Here is a 21,276-nt window from a genome sequence, read left to right as displayed (position 1 = left end):
AGTTTGTGGTTGCCTTTTGAAAAGACACTCCCCGTCAGGGAATCGAACCCTGGTCTTCTGCGTGACAAGCAGAGATACTGTCCACTATACTAACGAGGAGTGCATCTGAAAATTGTCTGGCAGCCTCAACTTCGGTCTTAACAGGAAGTATGGACTTGAACTGTGTCCATTTGGGCGGATACTCACTCCAGGCCGAGTTTGTTCTATCCTCCACTCCCTGGCTGAAAACCACGACCTCATACATGCAGGTGCTTATTTAGACTGTTCCATAGTGACGATGGTCAATGCCTGATGAATCTGTTAGTTCAAGACCTTCTCCAAAGTACTTCTGCAAAGACAAAAGGGCAATACCAGTGGTGGATTGAGCCGAGGTTTCTTTAGTGTAGCGGTGGTATCACGTTCGCCTAACATAGGAAAGGTCCCCAGTGTGAAACTGGGCCTGAAACACTGTCCATTTGTCCTGCTTTCTCTGCAGCGGTGGCTCTTCTTGCAACTGGTCAATAAAAGGACAGCTCTTCCAGGCTGCGCATAAGGCCACTAATGAAGCCAACCGATTGGCATCATCTGAGAGATGTCCTCCTGCATGCATTCGTTTGATTCAGCACTTCTTTGACAATATTGTCACACTTTTGCTAAGTGACAGAAGTGTGACTATCTGGACTCATGCTTTTAGCAACAGTCTGTTCAGGACCTGTAGTTTCAGTAGTAAAATAGTGTTAATCAGCATGAGTTGTGTTGCATAGGACAGGAGAAGCCAAGGAGAGTGAAAAGTTTGTAGTTGCCTTTTGAAAAGAAGCTCCCCGTCAGGGAATCGAACCCTGGTCTTCTGCGTGACAAGCAGAGATACTGTCCACTATACTAACGAGGAGTGCATCTGAAAATTGTCTGGCAGCCTCAACTTCGGTCTTAAGAGGAAGTATGCACTTGAACTGTGTCCATTTGGGCGGATACTCACTCCAGGCCGAGTTTGTTCTATCCTCCACTCCCTGGCTGAAAACCACAACCTCATACATGCAGGTGCTGATTTAGACTATTCCATAGTGATGATGGTCAATGCCTGATGAATCTGTTGGTTCAAGACCTTCTCCAAAGTACTTCTGCAAAGACAAAAGGGCAATACCAGTGGTGGATTGAGCCAAGGTTTCTTTAGTGTAGCGGTGGTATCACGTTCGCCTAACATAGAAAAGGTCCATAGTTTGAAACTGGGCGGAAACACTGTCCATTTGACCTGCTTTCTCTGCAGCGGGGAATCTTCTTGCAACTGGTCAATAAAAAGACAGCTCTTCCAGGCTGCGCATAAGGCCACTGATGAAGCCAACCGATTGGCATCATCTGAGAAATGTCCTCCGGCATGCATTCGTTTGATTCAGCACTTCTTTGACAACATTGTCACACTTTTGCTAATTGACAGAAGTGTGACAATCTGGACTCATGCTTTTAGCAACAGTCTGTTCAGGACCTGTAGTTTCAGTAGTAAAATAGTGTTAATCAGCATGAGTTGTGTTGCATAGGACAGGAGAAGCCAAGGAGAGTGAAAAGTTTGTAGTTGCCTTTTGAAAAGAAGCTCCCCGTCAGGGAATCGAACCCTGGTCTTCTGCGTGACAAGCAGAGATACTGTCCATTATACTAACGAGGAGTGCATCTGAAAATTGTCTGGCAGCCTCAACTTCGGTCTTAAGAGGAAGTATGGACTTGAACTGTGTCCATTTGGGCGGATACTCACTCCAGGCCGAGTTTGTTCTATCCTCCACTCCCTGGCTGAAAACCACGACCTCATACATGCAGGTGCTTATTTAGACTGTTCCATAGTGACGATGGTCAATGCCTGATGAATCTGTTAGTTCAAGACCTTCTCCAAAGTACTTCTGCAAAGACAAAAGAGCAATACCAGTTGTGGATTGAGCAAACGTTTCTTTAGTGTAGCGGTGGTATCACGTTCGCCTAACATAGGAAAGGTCCCCAGTTTGAAACTGGGCGGAAACACTGTCCATTTGTCCTGCCTTCTCTGCAGCGGTGGATCTTCTTGCAACTGGTCAATAAAAGGACAGCTCTTCCAGGCTGCGCATAAGGCCACTAATGAAGCCAACCGATTGGCATCATCTGAGAGATGTCCTCCTGCATGCATTCGTTTGATTCAGCACTTCTTTGACAATATTGTCACACTTTTGCTAAGTGACAGAAGTGTGACTATCTGGAGTCATGCTTTTAGCAACAGTCTGTTCAGGACCTGTAGTTTCAGTAGTAAAATAGTGTTAATCAGCATGAGTTGTGTTGCATAGGACAGGAGAAGCCAAGGAGAGTGAAAAGTTTGTAGTTGCCTTTTGAAAAGAAGCTCCCCGTCAGGGAATCGAACCCTGGTCTTCTGCGTGACAAGCAGAGATACTGTCCACTATACTAACGAGGAGTGTATCTCAAAATTGTCTGGCAGCCTCAACTTCGGTCTTAAGAGGAAGTATGCACTTGAACTGCGTCCATTTGGGCGGATACTCACTCCAGGCCGAGTTTGATCTATCCTCCACTCCCTGGCTGAAAACCACGACCTCATACATGCAGGTGCTGATTTAGACTATTCCACAGTGATGATGGTCAATGCCTGATGAATCTTTTAGTTCAAGACCTTCTCCAAAGTACTTCTGCAAAGACAAAAGGGCAATACCAGTGGTGGATTGAGCCAAGGTTTCTTTAGTGTAGCGGTGGTATCACAATCGCCTAACATAGGAAAGGTCCTCAGTTTGAAACTGGGCATAAACACTGTCCATTTGTCCTGCCTTCTCTGCAGCGGTGGCTCTTCTTGCAACTGGTCAATAAAAGGACAGCTCTTCCAGGCTGCGCATTAGGCCACTAATGAAGCCATCCGATTGGCATCATCTGAGAGATGTCCTCCTGCATGCATTCGTTGGATTCAGCACTTCTTTGACAACATTGTCACACTTTTGCTAAGTGACAGAAGTGTGACAATCTGGACTCATGCTTTTAGCAACAGTCTGTTCAGGACCTGTAGTTTCAGTAGTAAAATAGCGTTAATCAGCATGAGTTGTGTTGCATAGGACAGGAGAAGCCAAGGAGAATGAAAAGTTTGTAGTTGCCATTTGAAAAGAAGCTCCCCGTCAGGGAATCGAACCCTGGTCTTCTGCGTGACAAGCAGAGATACTGTCCACTATACTAACGAGGAGTGCATCTGAAAATTGTCTGGCAGCCTCAACTTCGGTCTTAAGAGGAAGTATGCACTTGAACTGCGTCCATTTGGGCGGATACTCACTCCAGGCCGAGTTTGATCTATCCTCCACTCCCTGGCTGAAAACCACGACCTCATACATGCAGGTGCTGATCTAGACTATTCCAAAGTGATGATGGTCAATGCCTGATGAATCTTTTAGTTCAAGACCTTCTCCAAAGTACTTCTGCAAAGACAAAAGGGCAATACCAGTGGTGGATTGAGCCGAGATTTCTTTAGTGTCGCGGTGGTATCACGTTCGCCTAACGTAGGAAAGGTCCATAGTTTGAAACTAGGCGGAAACACTGTCCATTTGTCCTGCCTTCTCTGCAGCGGGTAATCTTCTTGCAACTGGTCAATAAAAAACAGCTCTTCCAGGCTGCGCATAAGGCCACTGATGAAGCCAACCGATTGGCATCATCTGAGAGATGTCCTCCTGCATGCATTCGTTTGATTCAGCACTTCTTTGACAACATTGTCACAGTTTCGCTAAGTGATAGAAGTGTGACAATCTGGAGTCTTGCTTTTAGCAACAGTCTGTTCAGGACCTGTAGTTTCAGTAGTAAAATAGTGTTAATCAGCATGAGTTGTGTTGCATAGGACAGGAGAAGCCAAGGTGAGTGAACAGTTTGTGGTTGCCTTTTGAAAAGACGCTCCCCGTCAGGGAATCGAACCCTGGTCTTCTGCGTGACAAGCAGAGATACTGTCCACTATACTAACGAGGAGTGCATCTGAAAATTGTCTGGCAGCCTCAACTTCGGTCTTAACAGGAAGTATGGACTTGAACTGTGTCCATTTGGGCGGATACTCACTCCAGGCCGAGTTTGTTCTATCCTCCACTCCCTGGCTGAAAACCACGACCTCATACATGCAGGTGCTTATTTAGACTGTTCCATAGTGACGATGGTCAATGCCTGATGAATCTGTTAGTTCAAGACCTTCTCCAAAGTACTTCTGCAAAGACAAAAGGGCAATACCAGTGGTAGATTGAGCCGAGGTTTCTTTAGTGTAGCGGTGGTATCACGTTCGCCTAACATAGGAAAGGTCCTCAGTTTGAAACTGGGCATAAACACTGTCCATTTGTCCTGCCTTCTCTGCAGCGGTGGCTCTTCTTGCAACTGGTCAATAAAAGGACAGCTCTTCCAGGCTGCGCATTAGGCCACTAATGAAGCCATCCGATTGGCATCATCTGAGAGATGTCCTCCTGCATGCATTCGTTGGATTCAGCACTTCTTTGACAACATTGTCACACTTTTGCTAAGTGACAGAAGTGTGACAATCTGGACTCATGCTTTTAGCAACAGTCTGTTCAGGACCTGTAGTTTCAGTAGTAAAATAGCGTTAATCAGCATGAGTTGTGTTGCATAGGACAGGAGAAGCCAAGGAGAATGAAAAGTTTGTAGTTGCCATTTGAAAAGAAGCTCCCCGTCAGGGAATCGAACCCTGGTCTTCTGCGTGACAAGCAGAGATACTGTCCACTATACTAACGAGGAGTGTATCTGAAAATTGTCTGGCATCCTCAACTTCGGTCTTAAGAGGAAGTATGCACTTGAACTGCGTCCATTTGGGCGGATACTCACTCCAGGCCGAGTTTGATCTATCCTCCACTCCCTGGCTGAAAACCACGACCTCATACATGCAGGTGCTGATTTAGACTGTTCCATAGTGATGATGGTCAATGCCTGATGAATCTGTTAGTTCAAGACCTTCTCCAAAGTACTTCTGCAAAGACAAAAGAGCAATACCAGTTGTGGATTGAGCAAACGTTTCTTTAGTGTAGCGGTGGTATCACGTTCGCCTAACATAGGAAAGGTCCCCAGTTTGAAACTGGGCGGAAACACTGTCCATTTGTCCTGCCTTCTCTGCAGCGGTGGATCTTCTTGCAACTGGTCAATAAAAGGACAGCTCTTCCAGGCTGCGCATAAGGCCACTAATGAAGCCAACCGATTGGCATCATCTGAGAGATGTCCTCCTGCATGCATTCGTTTGATTCAGCACTTCTTTGACAATATTGTCACACTTTTGCTAAGTTACAGAAGTGTGACTATCTGGAGTCATGCTTTTAGCAACAGTCTGTTCAGGACCTGTAGTTTCAGTAGTAAAATAGTGTTAATCAGCATGAGTTGTGTTGCATAGGACAGGAGAAGCCAAGGAGAGTGAACAGTTTGTAGTTGCCTTTTGAAAAGAAGCTCCCCGTCAGGGAATCGAACCCTGGTCTTCTGCGTGACAAGCAGAGATACTGTCCACTATACTAACGAGGAGTGCATCTGAAAATTGTCTGGCAGCCTCAACTTCGGTCTTAAGAGGAAGTATGCACTTGAACTGTGTCCATTTGGGCGGATACTCACTCCAGGCCGAGTTTGTTCTATCCTCCACTCCCTGGCTGAAAACCACAACCTCATACATGCAGGTGCTGATTTAGACTATTCCATAGTGATGATGGTCAATGCCTGATGAATCTGTTGGTTCAAGACCTTCTCCAAAGTACTTCTGCAAAGACAAAAGGGCAATACCAGTGGTGGATTGAGCCAAGGTTTCTTTAGTGTAGCGGTGGTATCACGTTCGCCTAACATAGAAAAGGTCCATAGTTTGAAACTGGGCGGAAACACTGTCCATTTGACCTGCTTTCTCTGGAGCGGGGAATCTTCTTGCAACTGGTCAATAAAAAGACAGCTCTTCCAGGCTGCGCATAAGGCCACTGATGAAGCCAACCGATTGGCATCATCTGAGAAATGTCCTCCGGCATGCATTCGTTTGATTCAGCACTTCTTTGACAACATTGTCACACTTTTGCTAAGTGACAGAAGTGTGACAATCTGGACTCATGCTTTTAGCAACAGTCTGTTCAGGACCTGTAGTTTCAGTAGTAAAATAGTGTTAATCAGCATGAGTTGTGTTGCATAGGACAGGAGAAGCCAAGGAGAGTGAAAAGTTTGTAGTTGCCTTTTGAAAAGAAGCTCCCCGTCAGGGAATCGAACCCTGGTCTTCTGCGTGACAAGCAGAGATACTGTCCACTATACTAACGAGGAGTGTATTGGAAAATTGTCTGGCAGCCTCAACTTCGGTCTTAAGAGGAAGTATGCACTTGAACTGCGTCCATTTGGGCGGATACTCACTCCAGGCCGAGTTTGTTCTATCCTCCACTCCCTGGCTGAAAACCACAACCTCATACATGCAGGTGCTTATTTAGACTGTTCCATAGTGACGATGGTCAATGCCTGATGAATCTGTTAGTTCAAGACCTTCTCCAAAGTACTTCTGCAAAGACAAAAGGGCAATACCAGTGGTGGATTGAGCCGAGGTTTCTTTAGTGTAGCGGTGGTATCACGTTCGCCTAACATAGGAAAGGTCCCCAGTGTGAAACTGGGCCTGAAACACTGTCCATTTGTCCTGCTTTCTCTGCAGCGGTGGCTCTTCTTGCAACTGGTCAATAAAAGGACAGCTCTTCCAGGCTGCGCATAAGGCCACTGATGAAGCCAACCGATTGGCATCATCTGAGAGATGTCCTCCTGCATGCATTCGTTTGATTCAGCACTTCTTTGACAACATTGTCACAGTTTCGCTAAGTGATAGAAGTGTGACAATCTGGAGTCTTGCTTTTAGCAACAGTCTGTTCAGGACCTGTAGTTTCAGTAGTAAAATAGTGTTAATCAGCATGAGTTGTGTTGCATAGGACAGGAGAAGCCAAGGAGAGTGAAAAGTTTGTAGTTGCCTTTTGAAAAGAAGCTCCCCGTCAGGGAATCGAACGCTGGTCTTCTGCGTGACAAGCAGAGATACTGTCCACTATACTAACGAGGAGTGCATCTGAAAATTGTCTGGCAGCCTCAACTTCGGTCTTAAGAGGAAGTATGCACTTGAACTGCGTCCATTTGGGCGGATACTCACTCCAGGCCGAGTTTGTTCTATCCTCCACTCCCTGGCTGAAAACCACAACCTCCTACATGCAGGTGCTGATTTAGACTGTTCCATAGTGATGATGGTCAATGCCTGATGAATCTGTTAGTTCAAGACCTTCTCCAAAGTACTTCTGCAAAGACAAAAGAGCAATACCAGTTGTGGATTGAGCAAACGTTTCTTTAGTGTAGCGGTGGTATCACGTTCGCCTAACATAGGAAAGGTCCCCAGTTTGAAACTGGGCGGAAACACTGTCCATTTGTCCTGCCTTCTCTGCAGCGGTGGATCTTCTTGCAACTGGTCAATAAAAGGACAGCTCTTCCAGGCTGCGCATAAGGCCACTAATGAAGCCAACCGATTGGCATCATCTGAGAGATGTCCTCCTGCATGCATTCGTTTGATTCAGCACTTCTTTGACAATATTGTCACACTTTTGCTAAGTGACAGAAGTGTGACTATCTGGAGTCATGCTTTTAGCAACAGTCTGTTCAGGACCTGTAGTTTCAGTAGTAAAATAGTGTTAATCAGCATGAGTTGTGTTGCATAGGACAGGAGAAGCCAAGGAGAGTGAACAGTTTGTAGTTGCCTTTTGAAAAGAAGCTCCCCGTCAGGGAATCGAACCCTGGTCTTCTGCGTGACAAGCAGAGATACTGTCCACTATACTAACGAGGAGTGCATCTGAAAATTGTCTGGCAGCCTCAACTTCGGTCTTAAGAGGAAGTATGCACTTGAACTGTGTCCATTTGGGCGGATACTCACTGCAGGCCGAGTTTGTTCTATCCTCCACTCCCTGGCTGAAAACCACAACCTCATACATGCAGGTGCTGATTTAGACTATTCCATAGTGATGATGGTCAATGCCTGATGAATCTGTTGGTTCAAGACCTTCTCCAAAGTACTTCTGCAAAGACAAAAGGGCAATACCAGTGGTGGATTGAGCCAAGGTTTCTTTAGTGTAGCGGTGGTATCACGTTCGCCTAACATAGAAAAGGTCCATAGTTTGAAACTGGGCGGAAACACTGTCCATTTGACCTGCTTTCTCTGGAGCGGGGAATCTTCTTGCAACTGGTCAATAAAAAGACAGCTCTTCCAGGCTGCGCATAAGGCCACTGATGAAGCCAACCGATTGGCATCATCTGAGAAATGTCCTCCGGCATGCATTCGTTTGATTCAGCACTTCTTTGACAACATTGTCACACTTTTGCTAAGTGACAGAAGTGTGACAATCTGGACTCATGCTTTTAGCAACAGTCTGTTCAGGACCTGTAGTTTCAGTAGTAAAATAGTGTTAATCAGCATGAGTTGTGTTGCATAGGACAGGAGAAGCCAAGGAGAGTGAAAAGTTTGTAGTTGCCTTTTGAAAAGAAGCTCCCCGTCAGGGAATCGAACCCTGGTCTTCTGCGTGACAAGCAGAGATACTGTCCACTATACTAACGAGGAGTGTATTGGAAAATTGTCTGGCAGCCTCAACTTCGGTCTTAAGAGGAAGTATGCACTTGAACTGCGTCCATTTGGGCGGATACTCACTCCAGGCCGAGTTTGTTCTATCCTCCACTCCCTGGCTGAAAACCACAACCTCCTACATGCAGGTGCTGATTTAGACTGTTCCATAGTGATGATGGTCAATGCCTGATGAATCTGTTAGTTCAAGACCTTCTCCAAAGTACTTCTGCAAAGACAAAAGAGCAATACCAGTTGTGGATTGAGCAAACGTTTCTTTAGTGTAGCGGTGGTATCACGTTCGCCTAACATAGGAAAGGTCCCCAGTTTGAAACTGGGCGGAAACACTGTCCATTTGTCCTGCCTTCTCTGCAGCGGTGGATCTTCTTGCAACTGGTCAATAAAAGGACAGCTCTTCCAGGCTGCGCATAAGGCCACTGATGAAGCCAACCGATTGGCATCATCTGAGAGATGTCCTCCTGCATGCATTCGTTGGATTCAGCACTTCTTTGACAACATTGTCACACTTTTGCTAAGTGACAGAAGTGTGACAATCTGGACTCATGCTTTTAGCAACAGTCTGTTCAGGACCTGTAGTTTCAGTAGTAAAATAGTGTTAATCAGCATGAGTTGTGTTGCATAGGACAGGAGAAGCCAAGGAGAGTGAAAAGTTTGTAGTTGCCTTTTGAAAAGAAGCTCCCCGTCAGGGAATCGAACCCTGGTCTTCTGCGTGACAAGCAGAGATACTGTCCACTATACTAACGAGGAGTGTATCTGAAAATTGTCTGGCAGCCTCAACTTCGGTCTTAAGAGGAAGTATGCACTTGAACTGCGTCCATTTGGGCGGATACTCACTCCAGGCCGAGTTTGATCTATCCTCCACTCCCTGGCTGAAAACCACGACCTCATACATGCAGGTGCTGATTTAGACTATTCCACAGTGATGATGGTCAATGCCTGATGAATCTTTTAGTTCAAGACCTTCTCCAAAGTACTTCTGCAAAGACAAAAGGGCAATACCAGTCGTGGATTGAGCCGAGATTTCTTTAGTGTCGCGGTGGTATCACGTTCGCCTAACGTAGGAAAGGTCCATAGTTTGAAACTAGGCGGAAACACTGTCCATTTGTCCTGCCTTCTCTGCAGCGGGTAATCTTCTTGCAACTGGTCAATAAAAAACAGCTCTTCCAGGCTGCGCATAAGGCCACTGATGAAGCCAACCGATTGGCATCATCTGAGAGATGTCCTCCTGCATGCATTCGTTTGATTCAGCACTTCTTTGACAACATTGTCACAGTTTCGCTAAGTGATAGAAGTGTGACAATCTGGAGTCTTGCTTTTAGCAACAGTCTGTTCAGGACCTGTAGTTTCAGTAGTAAAATAGTGTTAATCAGCATGAGTTGTGTTGCATAGGACAGGAGAAGCCAAGGTGAGTGAACAGTTTGTGGTTACCTTTTGAAAAGACGCTCCCCGTCAGGGAATCGAACCCTGGTCTTCTGCGTGACAAGCAGAGATACTGTCCACTATACTAACGAGGAGTGCATCTGAAAATTGTCTGGCAGCCTCAACTTCGGTCTTAAGAGGAAGTATGCACTTGAACTGTGTCCATTTGGGCGGATACTCACTCCAGGCCGAGTTTGTTCTATCCTCCACTCCCTGGCTGAAAACCACAACCTCATACATGCAGGTGCTGATTTAGACTATTCCATAGTGATGATGGTCAATGCCTGATGAATCTGTTGGTTCAAGACCTTCTCCAAAGTACTTCTGCAAAGACAAAAGGGCAATACCAGTGGTGGATTGAGCCAAGGTTTCTTTAGTGTAGCGGTGGTATCACGTTCGCCTAACATAGAAAAGGTCCATAGTTTGAAACTGGGCGGAAACACTGTCCATTTGACCTGCTTTCTCTGCAGCGGGGAATCTTCTTGCAACTGGTCAATAAAAAGACAGCTCTTCCAGGCTGCGCATAATGCCACTGATGAAGCCAACCGATTGGCATCATCTGAGAAATGTCCTCCGGCATGCATTCGTTTGATTCAGCACTTCTTTGACAACATTGTCACACTTTTGCTAATTGACAGAAGTGTGACAATCTGGACTCATGCTTTTAGCAACAGTCTGTTCAGGACCTGTAGTTTCAGTAGTAAAATAGTGTTAATCAGCATGAGTTGTGTTGCATAGGACAGGAGAAGCCAAGGAGAGTGAAAAGTTTGTAGTTGCCTTTTGAAAAGAAGCTCCCCGTCAGGGAATCGAACCCTGGTCTTCTGCGTGACAAGCAGAGATACTGTCCACTATACTAACGAGGAGTGTATCTGAAAATTGTCTGGCAGCCTCAACTTCGGTCTTAAGAGGAAGTATGCACTTGAACTGCGTCCATTTGGGCGGATACTCACTCCAGGCCGAGTTTGTTCTATCCTCCACTCCCTGGCTGAAAACCACAACCTCCTACATGCAGGTGCTGATTTAGACTGTTCCATAGTGATGATGGTCAATGCCTGATGAATCTGTTAGTTCAAGACCTTCTCCAAAGTACTTCTGCAAAGACAAAAGGGCAATACCAGTGGTGGATTGAGCCAAGGTTTCTTTAGTGTAGCGGTGGTATCACGATCGCCTAACATAGGAAAGGTCCTCAGTTTGAAACTGGGCATAAACACTGTCCATTTGTCCTGCCTTCTCTGCAGCGGTGGCTCTTCTTGCAACTGGTCAATAAAAGGACAGCTCTTCCAGGCTGCGCATTAGGCCACTAATGAAGCCATCCGATTGGCATCATCTGAGAGATGTCCTCCTGCATGCATTCGTTGGATTCAGCACTTCTTTGACAACATTGTCACACTTTTGCTAAGTGACAGAAGTGTGACAATCTGGACTCATGCTTTTAGCAACAGTCTGTTCAGGACCTGTAGTTTCAGTAGTAAAATAGCGTTAATCAGCATGAGTTGTGTTGCATAGGACAGGAGAAGCCAAGGAGAATGAAAAGTTTGTAGTTGCCATTTGAAAAGAAGCTCCCCGTCAGGGAATCGAACCGTGGTCTTCTGCGTGACAAGCAGAGATACTGTCCACTATACTAACGAGGAGTGCATCTGAAAATTGTCTGGCATCCTCAACTTCGGTCTTAAGAGGAAGTATGCACTTGAACTGCGTCCATTTGGGCGGATACTCACTCCAGGCCGAGTTTGATCTATCCTCCACTCCCTGGCTGAAAACCACGACCTCATACATGCAGGTGCTGATCTAGACTATTCCACAGTGATGATGGTCAATGCCTGATGAATCTTTTAGTTCAAGACCTTCTCCAAAGTACTTCTGCAAAGACAAAAGGGCAATACCAGTGGTGGATTGAGCCGAGATTTCTTTAGTGTCGCGGTGGTATCACGTTCGCCTAACGTAGGAAAGGTCCATAGTTTGAAACTAGGCGGAAACACTGTCCATTTGTCCTGCCTTCTCTGCAGCGGGTAATCTTCTTGCAACTGGTCAATAAAAAACAGCTCTTCCAGGCTGCGCATAAGGCCACTGATGAAGCCAACCGATTGGCATCATCTGAGAGATGTCCTCCTGCATGCATTCGTTTGATTCAGCACTTCTTTGACAACATTGTCACAGTTTCGCTAAGTGATAGAAGTGTGACAATCTGGAGTCTTGCTTTTAGCAACAGTCTGTTCAGGACCTGTAGTTTCAGTAGTAAAATAGTGTTAATCAGCATGAGTTGTGTTGCATAGGACAGGAGAAGCCAAGGTGAGTGAACAGTTTGTGGTTGCCTTTTGAAAAGACGCTCCCCGTCAGGGAATCGAACCCTGGTCTTCTGCGTGACAAGCAGAGATACTGTCCACTATACTAACGAGGAGTGCATCTGAAAATTGTCTGGCAGCCTCAACTTCGGTCTTAACAGGAAGTATGGACTTGAACTGTGTCCATTTGGGCGGATACTCACTCCAGGCCGAGTTTGTTCTATCCTCCACTCCCTGGCTGAAAACCACGACCTCATACATGCAGGTGCTTATTTAGACTGTTCCATAGTGACGATGGTCAATGCCTGATGAATCTGTTAGTTCAAGACCTTCTCCAAAGTACTTCTGCAAAGACAAAAGGGCAATACCAGTGGTGGATTGAGCCGAGGTTTCTTTAGTGTAGCGGTGGTATCACGTTCGCCTAACATAGGAAAGGTCCCCAGTGTGAAACTGGGCCTGAAACACTGTCCATTTGTCCTGCTTTCTCTGCAGCGGTGGCTCTTCTTGCAACTGGTCAATAAAAGGACAGCTCTTCCAGGCTGCGCATAAGGCCACTAATGAAGCCAACCGATTGGCATCATCTGAGAGATGTCCTCCTGCATGCATTCGTTGGATTCAGCACTTCTTTGACAACATTGTCACACTTTTGCTAAGTGACAGAAGTGTGACAATCTGGACTCATGCTTTTAGCAACAGTCTGTTCAGGACCTGTAGTTTCAGTAGTAAAATAGCGTTAATCAGCATGAGTTGTGTTGCATAGGACAGGAGAAGCCAAGGAGAATGAAAAGTTTGTAGTTGCCATTTGAAAAGAAGCTCCCCGTCAGGGAATCGAACCCTGGTCTTCTGCGTGACAAGCAGAGATACTGTCCACTATACTAACGAGGAGTGTATCTGAAAATTTTCTGGCATCCTCAACTTCGGTCTTAAGAGGAAGTATGCACTTGAACTGCGTCCATTTGGGCGGATACTCACTCCAGGCCGAGTTTGATCTATCCTCCACTCCCTGGCTGAAAACCACGACCTCATACATGCAGGTGCTGATTTAGACTATTCCACAGTGATGATGGTCAATGCCTGATGAATCTTTTAGTTCAAGACCTTCTCCAAAGTACTTCTGCAAAGACAAAAGGGCAATACCAGTGGTGGATTGAGCCGAGATTTCTTTAGTGTCGCGGTGGTATCACGTTCGCCTAACGTAGGAAAGGTCCATAGTTTGAAACTAGGCGGAAACACTGTCCATTTGTCCTGCCTTCTCTGCAGCGGGTAATCTTCTTGCAACTGGTCAATAAAAAACAGCTCTTCCAGGCTGCGCATAAGGCCACTGATGAAGCCAACCGATTGGCATCATCTGAGAGATGTCCTCCTGCATGCATTCGTTTGATTCAGCACTTCTTTGACAACATTGTCACAGTTTCGCTAAGTGATAGAAGTGTGACAATCTGGAGTCTTGCTTTTAGCAACAGTCTGTTCAGGACCTGTAGTTTCAGTAGTAAAATAGTGTTAATCAGCATGAGTTGTGTTGCATAGGACAGGAGAAGCCAAGGTGAGTGAACAGTTTGTGGTTGCCTTTTGAAAAGACGCTCCCCGTCAGGGAATCGAACCCTGGTCTTCTGCGTGACAAGCAGAGATACTGTCCACTATACTAACGAGGAGTGTATTGGAAAATTGTCTGGCAGCCTCAACTTCGGTCTTAAGAGGAAGTATGCACTTGAACTGCGTCCATTTGGGCGGATACTCACTCCAGGCCGAGTTTGTTCTATCCTCCACTCCCTGGCTGAAAACCACAACCTCCTACATGCAGGTGCTGATTTAGACTGTTCCATAGTGATGATGGTCAATGCCTGATGAATCTGTTAGTTCAAGACCTTCTCCAAAGTACTTCTGCAAAGACAAAAGAGCAATACCAGTTGTGGATTGAGCAAACGTTTCTTTAGTGTAGCGGTGGTATCACGTTCGCCTAACATAGGAAAGGTCCCCAGTTTGAAACTGGGCGGAAACACTGTCCATTTGTCCTGCCTTCTCTGCAGCGGTGGATCTTCTTGCAACTGGTCAATAAAAGGACAGCTCTTCCAGGCTGCGCATAAGGCCACTGATGAAGCCAACCGATTGGCATCATCTGAGAGATGTCCTCCTGCATGCATTCGTTTGATTCAGCACTTCTTTGACAACATTGTCACAGTTTCGCTAAGTGATAGAAGTGTGACAATCTGGAGTCTTGCTTTTAGCAACAGTCTGTTCAGGACCTGTAGTTTCAGTAGTAAAATAGTGTTAATCAGCATGAGTTGTGTTGCATAGGACAGGAGAAGCCAAGGAGAGTGAACAGTTTGTAGTTGCCTTTTGAAAAGAAGCTCCCCGTCAGGGAATCGAACCCTGGTCTTCTGCGTGACAAGCAGAGATACTGTCCACTATACTAACGAGGAGTGTATCTGAAAATTGTCTGGCAGCCTCAACTTCGGTCTTAAGAGGAAGTATGCACTTGAACTGCGTCCATTTGGGCGGATACTCACTCCAGGCCGAGTTTGTTCTATCCTCCACTCCCTGGCTGAAAACCACAACCTCCTACATGCAGGTGCTGATTTAGACTGTTCCATAGTGATGATGGTCAATGCCTGATGAATCTGTTAGTTCAAGACCTTCTCCAAAGTACTTCTGCAAAGACAAAAGGGCAATACCAGTGGTGGATTGAGCCAAGGTTTCTTTAGTGTAGCGGTGGTATCACGATCGCCTAACATAGGAAAGGTCCTCAGTTTGAAACTGGGCATAAACACTGTCCATTTGTCCTGCCTTCTCTGCAGCGGTGGCTCTTCTTGCAACTGGTCAATAAAAGGACAGCTCTTCCAGGCTGCGCATTAGGCCACTAATGAAGCCATCCGATTGGCATCATCTGAGAGATGTCCTCCTGCATGCATTCGTTGGATTCAGCACTTCTTTGACAACATTGTCACACTTTTGCTAAGTGACAGAAGTGTGACAATCTGGACTCATGCTTTTAGCAACAGTCTGTTCAGGACCTGTAGTTTCAGTAGTAAAATAGCGTTAATCAGCATGAGTTGTGTTGCATAGGACAGGAGAAGCCAAGGAGAATGAAAAGTTTGTAGTTGCCATTTGAAAAGAAGCTCCCCGTCAGGGAATCGAACCCTGGTCTTCTGCGTGACAAGCAGAGATACTGTCCACTATACTAACGAGGAGTGTATCTGAAAATTGTCTGGCAGCCTCAACTTCGGTCTTAAGAGGAAGTATGCACTTGAACTGCGTCCATTTGGGCGGATACTCACTCCAGGCCGAGTTTGATCTATCCTCCACTCCCTGGCTGAAAACCACGACCTCATACATGCAGGTGCTGATTTAGACTATTCCACAGTGATGATGGTCAATGCCTGATGAATCTTTTAGTTCAAGACCTTCTCCAAAGTACTTCTGCAAAGACAAAAGGGCAATACCAGTGGTGGATTGAGCCAAGGTTTCTTTAGTGTAGCGGTGGTATCACGATCGCCTAACATAGGAAAGGTCCTCAGTTTGAAACTGGGCATAAACACTGTCCATTTGTCCTGCCTTCTCTGCAGCGGTGGCTCTTCTTGCAACTGGTCAATAAAAGGACAGCTCTTCCAGGCTGCGCATAAGGCCACTGATGAAGCCAACCGATTGGCATCATCTGAGAGATGTCCTCCTGCATGCATTCGTTTGATTCAGCACTTCTTTGACAACATTGTCACAGTTTCGCTAAGTGATAGAAGTGTGACAATCTGGAGTCTTGCTTTTAGCAACAGTCTGTTCAGGACCTGTAGTTTCAGTAGTAAAATAGTGTTAATCAGCATGAGTTGTGTTGCATAGGACAGGAGAAGCCAAGGAGAGTGAAAAGTTTGTAGTTGCCTTTTGAAAAGAAGCTCCCCGTCAGGGAATCGAACCCTGGTCTTCTGCGTGACAAGCAGAGATACTGTCCACTATACTAACGAGGAGTGCATCTGAAAATTGTCTGGCAGCCTCAACTTCGGTCTTAAGAGGAAGTATGCACTTGAACTGCGTCCATTTGGGCGGATACTCACTCCAGGCCGAGTTTGTTCTATCCTCCACTCCCTGGCTGAAAACCACAACCTCCTACATGCAGGTGCTGATTTAGACTGTTCCATAGTGATGATGGTCAATGCCTGATGAATCTGTTAGTTCAAGACCTTCTCCAAAGTACTTCTGCAAAGACAAAAGAGCAATACCAGTTGTGGATTGAGCAAACGTTTCTTTAGTGTAGCGGTGGTATCACGTTCGCCTAACATAGGAAAGGTCCCCAGTTTGAAACTGGGCGGAAACACTGTCCATTTGTCCTGCCTTCTCTGCAGCGGTGGATCTTCTTGCAACTGGTCAATAAAAGGACAGCTCTTCCAGGCTGCGCATAAGGCCACTAATGAAGCCAACCGATTGGCATCATCTGAGAGATGTCCTCCTGCATGCATTCGTTTGATTCAGCACTTCTTTGACAATATTGTCACACTTTTGCTAAGTGACAGAAGTGTGACTATCTGGAGTCATGCTTTTAGCAACAGTCTGTTCAGGACCTGTAGTTTCAGTAGTAAAATAGTGTTAATCAGCATGAGTTGTGTTGCATAGGACAGGAGAAGCCAAGGAGAGTGAACAGTTTGTAGTTGCCTTTTGAAAAGAAGCTCCCCGTCAGGGAATCGAACCCTGGTCTTCTGCGTGACAAGCAGAGATACTGTCCACTATACTAACGAGGAGTGCATCTGAAAATTGTCTGGCAGCCTCAACTTCGGTCTTAAGAGGAAGTATGCACTTGAACTGTGTCCATTTGGGCGGATACTCACTGCAGGCCGAGTTTGTTCTATCCTCCACTCCCTGGCTGAAAACCACAACCTCATACATGCAGGTGCTGATTTAGACTATTCCATAGTGATGATGGTCAATGCCTGATGAATCTGTTGGTTCAAGACCTTCTCCAAAGTACTTCTGCAAAGACAAAAGGGCAATACCAGTGGTGGATTGAGCCAAGGTTTCTTTAGTGTAGCGGTGGTATCACGTTCGCCTAACATAGAAAAGGTCCATAGTTTGAAACTGGGCGGAAACACTGTCCATTTGACCTGCTTTCTCTGGAGCGGGGAATCTTCTTGCAACTGGTCAATAAAAAGACAGCTCTTCCAGGCTGCGCATAAGGCCACTGATGAAGCCAACCGATTGGCATCATCTGAGAAATGTCCTCCGGCATGCATTCGTTTGATTCAGCACTTCTTTGACAACATTGTCACACTTTTGCTAAGTGACAGAAGTGTGACAATCTGGACTCATGCTTTTAGCAACAGTCTGTTCAGGACCTGTAGTTTCAGTAGTAAAATAGTGTTAATCAGCATGAGTTGTGTTGCATAGGACAGGAGAAGCCAAGGAGAGTGAAAAGTTTGTAGTTGCCTTTTGAAAAGAAGCTCCCCGTCAGGGAATCGAACCCTGGTCTTCTGCGTGACAAGCAGAGATACTGTCCACTATACTAACGAGGAGTGTATTGGAAAATTGTCTGGCAGCCTCAACTTCGGTCTTAAGAGGAAGTATGCACTTGAACTGCGTCCATTTGGGCGGATACTCACTCCAGGCCGAGTTTGTTCTATCCTCCACTCCCTGGCTGAAAACCACAACCTCCTACATGCAGGTGCTGATTTAGACTGTTCCATAGTGATGATGGTCAATGCCTGATGAATCTGTTAGTTCAAGACCTTCTCCAAAGTACTTCTGCAAAGACAAAAGAGCAATACCAGTTGTGGATTGAGCAAACGTTTCTTTAGTGTAGCGGTGGTATCACGTTCGCCTAACATAGGAAAGGTCCCCAGTTTGAAACTGGGCGGAAACACTGTCCATTTGTCCTGCCTTCTCTGCAGCGGTGGATCTTCTTGCAACTGGTCAATAAAAGGACAGCTCTTCCAGGCTGCGCATAAGGCCACTGATGAAGCCAACCGATTGGCATCATCTGAGAGATGTCCTCCTGCATGCATTCGTTGGATTCAGCACTTCTTTGACAACATTGTCACACTTTTGCTAAGTGACAGAAGTGTGACAATCTGGACTCATGCTTTTAGCAACAGTCTGTTCAGGACCTGTAGTTTCAGTAGTAAAATAGTGTTAATCAGCATGAGTTGTGTTGCATAGGACAGGAGAAGCCAAGGAGAGTGAAAAGTTTGTAGTTGCCTTTTGAAAAGAAGCTCCCCGTCAGGGAATCGAACCCTGGTCTTCTGCGTGACAAGCAGAGATACTGTCCACTATACTAACGAGGAGTGTATCTGAAAATTGTCTGGCAGCCTCAACTTCGGTCTTAAGAGGAAGTATGCACTTGAACTGCGTCCATTTGGGCGGATACTCACTCCAGGCCGAGTTTGATCTATCCTCCACTCCCTGGCTGAAAACCACGACCTCATACATGCAGGTGCTGATTTAGACTATTCCACAGTGATGATGGTCAATGCCTGATGAATCTTTTAGTTCAAGACCTTCTCCAAAGTACTTCTGCAAAGACAAAAGGGCAATACCAGTCGTGGATTGAGCCGAGATTTCTTTAGTGTCGCGGTGGTATCACGTTCGCCTAACGTAGGAAAGGTCCATAGTTTGAAACTAGGCGGAAACACTGTCCATTTGTCCTGCCTTCTCTGCAGCGGGTAATCTTCTTGCAACTGGTCAATAAAAAACAGCTCTTCCAGGCTGCGCATAAGGCCACTGATGAAGCCAACCGATTGGCATCATCTGAGAGATGTCCTCCTGCATGCATTCGTTTGATTCAGCACTTCTTTGACAACATTGTCACAGTTTCGCTAAGTGATAGAAGTGTGACAATCTGGAGTCTTGCTTTTAGCAACAGTCTGTTCAGGACCTGTAGTTTCAGTAGTAAAATTGTGTTAATCAGCATGAGTTGTGTTGCATAGGACAGGAGAAGCCAAGGTGAGTGAACAGTTTGTGGTTGCCTTTTGAAAAGACGCTCCCCGTCAGGGAATCGAACCCTGGTCTTCTGCGTGACAAGCAGAGATACTGTCCACTATACTAACGAGGAGTGCATCTGAAAATTGTCTGGCAGCCTCAACTTCGGTCTTAAGAGGAAGTATGCACTTGAACTGTGTCCATTTGGGCGGATACTCACTCCAGGCCGAGTTTGTTCTATCCTCCACTCCCTGGCTGAAAACCACAACCTCATACATGCAGGTGCTGATTTAGACTATTCCATAGTGATGATGGTCAATGCCTGATGAATCTGTTGGTTCAAGACCTTCTCCAAAGTACTTCTGCAAAGACAAAAGGGCAATACCAGTGGTGGATTGAGCCAAGGTTTCTTTAGTGTAGCGGTGGTATCACGTTCGCCTAACATAGAAAAGGTCCATAGTTTGAAACTGGGCGGAAACACTGTCCATTTGACCTGCTTTCTCTGCAGCGGGGAATCTTCTTGCAACTGGTCAATAAAAAGACAGCTCTTCCAGGCTGCGCATAATGCCACTGATGAAGCCAACCGATTGGCATCATCTGAGAAATGTCCTCCGGCATGCATTCGTTTGATTCAGCACTTCTTTGACAACATTGTCACACTTTTGCTAATTGACAGAAGTGTGACAATCTGGACTCATGCTTTTAGCAACAGTCTGTTCAGGACCTGTAGTTTCAGTAGTAAAATAGTGTTAATCAGCATGAGTTGTGTTGCATAGGACAGGAGAAGCCAAGGAGAGTGAAAAGTTTGTAGTTGCCTTTTGAAAAGAAGCTCCCCGTCAGGGAATCGAACCCTGGTCTTCTGCGTGACAAGCAGAGATACTGTCCACTATACTAACGAGGAGTGTATCTGAAAATTGTCTGGCAGCCTCAACTTCGGTCTTAAGAGGAAGTATGCACTTGAACTGCGTCCATTTGGGCGGATACTCACTCCAGGCCGAGTTTGTTCTATCCTCCACTCCCTGGCTGAAAACCACAACCTCCTACATGCAGGTGCTGATTTAGACTGTTCCATAGTGATGATGGTCAATGCCTGATGAATCTGTTAGTTCAAGACCTTCTCCAAAGTACTTCTGCAAAGACAAAAGGGCAATACCAGTGGTGGATTGAGCCAAGGTTTCTTTAGTGTAGCGGTGGTATCACGATCGCCTAACATAGGAAAGGTCCTCAGTTTGAAACTGGGCATAAACACTGTCCATTTGTCCTGCCTTCTCTGCAGCGGTGGCTCTTCTTGCAACTGGTCAATAAAAGGACAGCTCTTCCAGGCTGCGCATTAGGCCACTAATGAAGCCATCCGATTGGCATCATCTGAGAGATGTCCTCCTGCATGCATTCGTTGGATTCAGCACTTCTTTGACAACATTGTCACACTTTTGCTAAGTGACAGAAGTGTGACAATCTGGACTCATGCTTTTAGCAACAGTCTGTTCAGGACCTGTAGTTTCAGTAGTAAAATAGCGTTAATCAGCATGAGTTGTGTTGCATAGGACAGGAGAAGCCAAGGAGAATGAAAAGTTTGTAGTTGCCATTTGAAAAGAAGCTCCCCGTCAGGGAATCGAACCCTGGTCTTCTGCGTGACAAGCAGAGATACTGTCCACTATACTAACGAGGAGTGTATCTGAAAATTTTCTGGCATCCTCAACTTCGGTCTTAAGAGGAAGTATGCACTTGAACTGCGTCCATTTGGGCGGATACTCACTCCAGGCCGAGTTTGATCTATCCTCCACTCCCTGGCTGAAAACCACGACCTCATACATGCAGGTGCTGATTTAGACTATTCCACAGTGATGATGGTCAATGCCTGATGAATCTTTTAGTTCAAGACCTTCTCCAAAGTACTTCTGCAAAGACAAAAGGGCAATACCAGTGGTGGATTGAGCCGAGATTTCTTTAGTGTCGCGGTGGTATCACGTTCGCCTAACGTAGGAAAGGTCCATAGTTTGAAACTAGGCGGAAACACTGTCCATTTGTCCTGCCTTCTCTGCAGCGGGTAATCTTCTTGCAACTGGTCAATAAAAAACAGCTCTTCCAGGCTGCGCATAAGGCCACTGATGA

The 21,276-nt window shown here is 46.0% G+C and overlaps 25 non-coding genes across 25 annotated transcripts; all 25 read right to left on the bottom strand.

The window, feature by feature from the left end:
• Positions 1 to 27: 27 nt before the first annotated feature.
• Positions 28 to 99, bottom strand: trnad-guc (transfer RNA aspartic acid (anticodon GUC)). The gene has a single exon. It is a non-coding gene; the product is annotated as a tRNA-Asp (tRNA).
• Positions 100 to 796: 697 nt separating this feature from the next.
• trnad-guc (transfer RNA aspartic acid (anticodon GUC)) lies at positions 797 to 868 on the bottom strand. Its single transcript has one exon. It is a non-coding gene; the product is annotated as a tRNA-Asp (tRNA).
• A 1,464-nt stretch (positions 869 to 2,332) lies between these two features.
• On the bottom strand, positions 2,333 to 2,404 carry trnad-guc (transfer RNA aspartic acid (anticodon GUC)). Its single transcript has one exon. It is a non-coding gene; the product is annotated as a tRNA-Asp (tRNA).
• Positions 2,405 to 3,100: 696 nt separating this feature from the next.
• On the bottom strand, positions 3,101 to 3,172 carry trnad-guc (transfer RNA aspartic acid (anticodon GUC)). The gene has a single exon. It is a non-coding gene; the product is annotated as a tRNA-Asp (tRNA).
• A 695-nt stretch (positions 3,173 to 3,867) lies between these two features.
• Positions 3,868 to 3,939, bottom strand: trnad-guc (transfer RNA aspartic acid (anticodon GUC)). The gene has a single exon. It is a non-coding gene; the product is annotated as a tRNA-Asp (tRNA).
• A 696-nt stretch (positions 3,940 to 4,635) lies between these two features.
• trnad-guc (transfer RNA aspartic acid (anticodon GUC)) lies at positions 4,636 to 4,707 on the bottom strand. The gene has a single exon. It is a non-coding gene; the product is annotated as a tRNA-Asp (tRNA).
• A 696-nt stretch (positions 4,708 to 5,403) lies between these two features.
• On the bottom strand, positions 5,404 to 5,475 carry trnad-guc (transfer RNA aspartic acid (anticodon GUC)). Its single transcript has one exon. It is a non-coding gene; the product is annotated as a tRNA-Asp (tRNA).
• Positions 5,476 to 6,171: 696 nt separating this feature from the next.
• Positions 6,172 to 6,243, bottom strand: trnad-guc (transfer RNA aspartic acid (anticodon GUC)). The gene has a single exon. It is a non-coding gene; the product is annotated as a tRNA-Asp (tRNA).
• A 1,465-nt stretch (positions 6,244 to 7,708) lies between these two features.
• On the bottom strand, positions 7,709 to 7,780 carry trnad-guc (transfer RNA aspartic acid (anticodon GUC)). Its single transcript has one exon. It is a non-coding gene; the product is annotated as a tRNA-Asp (tRNA).
• A 696-nt stretch (positions 7,781 to 8,476) lies between these two features.
• trnad-guc (transfer RNA aspartic acid (anticodon GUC)) lies at positions 8,477 to 8,548 on the bottom strand. The gene has a single exon. It is a non-coding gene; the product is annotated as a tRNA-Asp (tRNA).
• Positions 8,549 to 9,244: 696 nt separating this feature from the next.
• trnad-guc (transfer RNA aspartic acid (anticodon GUC)) lies at positions 9,245 to 9,316 on the bottom strand. The gene has a single exon. It is a non-coding gene; the product is annotated as a tRNA-Asp (tRNA).
• Positions 9,317 to 10,011: 695 nt separating this feature from the next.
• On the bottom strand, positions 10,012 to 10,083 carry trnad-guc (transfer RNA aspartic acid (anticodon GUC)). The gene has a single exon. It is a non-coding gene; the product is annotated as a tRNA-Asp (tRNA).
• Positions 10,084 to 10,779: 696 nt separating this feature from the next.
• On the bottom strand, positions 10,780 to 10,851 carry trnad-guc (transfer RNA aspartic acid (anticodon GUC)). The gene has a single exon. It is a non-coding gene; the product is annotated as a tRNA-Asp (tRNA).
• A 1,463-nt stretch (positions 10,852 to 12,314) lies between these two features.
• trnad-guc (transfer RNA aspartic acid (anticodon GUC)) lies at positions 12,315 to 12,386 on the bottom strand. The gene has a single exon. It is a non-coding gene; the product is annotated as a tRNA-Asp (tRNA).
• A 697-nt stretch (positions 12,387 to 13,083) lies between these two features.
• Positions 13,084 to 13,155, bottom strand: trnad-guc (transfer RNA aspartic acid (anticodon GUC)). Its single transcript has one exon. It is a non-coding gene; the product is annotated as a tRNA-Asp (tRNA).
• Positions 13,156 to 13,850: 695 nt separating this feature from the next.
• Positions 13,851 to 13,922, bottom strand: trnad-guc (transfer RNA aspartic acid (anticodon GUC)). Its single transcript has one exon. It is a non-coding gene; the product is annotated as a tRNA-Asp (tRNA).
• A 696-nt stretch (positions 13,923 to 14,618) lies between these two features.
• trnad-guc (transfer RNA aspartic acid (anticodon GUC)) lies at positions 14,619 to 14,690 on the bottom strand. Its single transcript has one exon. It is a non-coding gene; the product is annotated as a tRNA-Asp (tRNA).
• Positions 14,691 to 15,386: 696 nt separating this feature from the next.
• On the bottom strand, positions 15,387 to 15,458 carry trnad-guc (transfer RNA aspartic acid (anticodon GUC)). The gene has a single exon. It is a non-coding gene; the product is annotated as a tRNA-Asp (tRNA).
• A 696-nt stretch (positions 15,459 to 16,154) lies between these two features.
• On the bottom strand, positions 16,155 to 16,226 carry trnad-guc (transfer RNA aspartic acid (anticodon GUC)). The gene has a single exon. It is a non-coding gene; the product is annotated as a tRNA-Asp (tRNA).
• A 696-nt stretch (positions 16,227 to 16,922) lies between these two features.
• trnad-guc (transfer RNA aspartic acid (anticodon GUC)) lies at positions 16,923 to 16,994 on the bottom strand. Its single transcript has one exon. It is a non-coding gene; the product is annotated as a tRNA-Asp (tRNA).
• Positions 16,995 to 17,690: 696 nt separating this feature from the next.
• Positions 17,691 to 17,762, bottom strand: trnad-guc (transfer RNA aspartic acid (anticodon GUC)). Its single transcript has one exon. It is a non-coding gene; the product is annotated as a tRNA-Asp (tRNA).
• A 696-nt stretch (positions 17,763 to 18,458) lies between these two features.
• Positions 18,459 to 18,530, bottom strand: trnad-guc (transfer RNA aspartic acid (anticodon GUC)). The gene has a single exon. It is a non-coding gene; the product is annotated as a tRNA-Asp (tRNA).
• A 695-nt stretch (positions 18,531 to 19,225) lies between these two features.
• trnad-guc (transfer RNA aspartic acid (anticodon GUC)) lies at positions 19,226 to 19,297 on the bottom strand. Its single transcript has one exon. It is a non-coding gene; the product is annotated as a tRNA-Asp (tRNA).
• A 696-nt stretch (positions 19,298 to 19,993) lies between these two features.
• On the bottom strand, positions 19,994 to 20,065 carry trnad-guc (transfer RNA aspartic acid (anticodon GUC)). The gene has a single exon. It is a non-coding gene; the product is annotated as a tRNA-Asp (tRNA).
• Positions 20,066 to 20,761: 696 nt separating this feature from the next.
• Positions 20,762 to 20,833, bottom strand: trnad-guc (transfer RNA aspartic acid (anticodon GUC)). Its single transcript has one exon. It is a non-coding gene; the product is annotated as a tRNA-Asp (tRNA).
• Positions 20,834 to 21,276: the final 443 nt, after the last annotated feature.

The sequence above is a fragment of the Gasterosteus aculeatus genome, chromosome 2 (genome assembly GCF_964276395.1).
Source record: "Gasterosteus aculeatus chromosome 2, fGasAcu3.hap1.1, whole genome shotgun sequence".
Classification (NCBI taxonomy): Eukaryota; Metazoa; Chordata; class Actinopteri; order Perciformes; family Gasterosteidae; genus Gasterosteus; species Gasterosteus aculeatus.
Note: the sequence above shows the minus strand (reverse complement) of the source record. Positions and strands in the feature narration are given on the sequence as shown.